Genomic DNA, 2,420 nt, shown 5'->3' on the forward strand with positions numbered 1-2,420 from the left:
CATTCTTCCATCATCTACCCATTCACCTGTGGGTCCTTCCATCCATCAATCCTTCCGTCATCCATCCACTCACCTGTTCGTCTTTCCATCCATCATCCATCCATCCATCATCCATCCCTCCGTCCATCCATCCATCTGTCATCTATCCATCCTTTTATCATCCATCCATTCACCTGTTCATCCATCCATCCATCCTTCCATCTGTCTTTCATCATCCATCCAACTGTTCATCTTTCTATCCATCCGTCCATCATCTATCCATCCTTCCATCATCCATTCACTTACCTCCTGTTCATCCTTCCATCCACCCATCATTCATCCATCCATCATTCATCCATGTATCCATTTATCCATTCATCCATCCATCGATCCTTCCATCATCCATCCATCCTTCCATCATCCATCCATTCATCTGTTCATCTTTCCATCCATACATCATCCATCCATCCATCCATCATCCATCCATCATTTATCCATCCATCATCCATCCATCCATCATCCATCCATCTGTCCATTCATCCTTCCATCATTCATCCATCCTTTTATCATCCATCCATTCACCCGTCTATCCATCCACTCACCTGTTCATCCATCCATCCGTCCATTCATCCTTCCATCATCCATCCATTCACCTGTTCATCCTTCCATCCATCATCCATCCATCCATCTATCTAATCATCCATCCATCCAACATCCATCCATCCTTCCATCATCCATCCATTCACCTGTTCATCCTTCCATCCATCCATCATCCATCCACCCATCCATTCATCCATCCATCCATCCATCTATCATCCATCCATCCTTCCATCATCCATCCATTCACCTGTTCATCCTTCCATCTATCCATCATCCATCCACCCATCCATTCATACATCCATCCATCATCCATCCATCCTTCCATTATCCATCCTTCCATCATCCATCCTTTCACCCATCCATCCATTCACCTGTTCGTCCATCCATCCTTCATCCATCCACCCACCAATCTACCTATTAATCCATCCCTCCATTCATCTGTCTATCTATCTGTCCATTTGTTTATCTATACATTTGTCTATCCACCCATCTATCCATCCATATGTACATACATCTACCCTCCACCCATCCATACATTATCTACCCACACATACATACATACATATACACATCATTCCAACCACCCACCCACCCATCCATCCACCCATCCATCCACCCATCCATCCATCCATCCATCCATCCACCCATCCATCCATTCATCTGTCCACCCATTCGTCTGTCCGTCCATCCATCCATCCATCCATCCATCCATCCATCCAAGCATCCATCCATCCACACACCCATCCATGCATCCATGTGTCTATAGTTCTGCTCATTCATTCATCCATCCATCCACTCATTCCTAAGCCACTGCTGAGCACCTGTTGTATGCCTTTTCCCTCCCTCCAACTGGTTCCCTCATATCCTCCCCCAGAGGCCAGCATCTTCTCCCTGAGGGCAGAGGCGTGGCCCCTCACAGTGCCCAGCACCTGCTGGTATACAGCACATGCTCAAATAATGTGGCCACTCAGTTAACACACAGAAGAACTTGCTCTAAGCAACACGTGGCAGTTCTGCTTACAAAATGAATCTATCATAGCGGCTGTTTTCAAGGCTTTCCCAAACACAGTGTGATCTGGAAAGAACTGTGAAGCCCACGAGCCTGGTGAAGCTTTCATTATTGAGCACCTGCTGTAGACCTCCTTGAGCTGAGGAGAGGGATCAAAAGCTCATGGCCAAGAAGGGACCAGGCCCACCCACAAACACTGTTGATGATGTGGCCCTGAGCTGTGGCAGGGATGTGGCAATGCAGAAGGGAGCCAGGGGATGGGCTCCCAGCAATCTGGGGGCCATGGAGACTGGTTTGAGTGCAGGGGGAGTGGGCTAGGGCTAACCCTGGTGGTAGGATTCACAGGTGTCAGGCTTCTGGGCTGCAGCTGCTCAGTCACCTCCTGGCACTCAGGTGCATCAATTCATTGTCCTCATGCCAGTGGTGGGGGCAGCCTTAATGTACAGGGTCTGAAACATGCTCAGGTGTACCTGCAGTGTGTGAGAGGAAGGAGGCTGGAGAAGGTGGGCGTGGCCACCTCGCCAGATGTGGGTCTTGAGGGAACTTCTGCCTCCTTTCAGGTGGCACAGAATGTGGCCCTGTACACAGGCGACCCCAACCTGGGGCTGGAGCTGTTTGAGGCAGCTGGAGACATCTTCTTCAATGGGGCCTGGGAGCGGGAGAAAGCCGTGTCCTTCTACCGGGTGAGCTGGCCTGTGGGCTGATGTGGGTGGGCCTCAGGGGGGCACCTGGAGGGCTGAGGCACAGGTGTGGCAGGGCAGAGGCCTCCCACCTGGAGGCAGGGCCACCCATGCCCATGCTTAGTTTCCCAGTGGTCTCACCGGGAATGATA

This window comes from Mandrillus leucophaeus, unplaced genomic scaffold (assembly GCF_000951045.1).
Source record: "Mandrillus leucophaeus isolate KB7577 unplaced genomic scaffold, Mleu.le_1.0 Scaffold68, whole genome shotgun sequence".
Lineage (NCBI taxonomy): Eukaryota > Metazoa > Chordata > Mammalia > Primates > Cercopithecidae > Mandrillus > Mandrillus leucophaeus.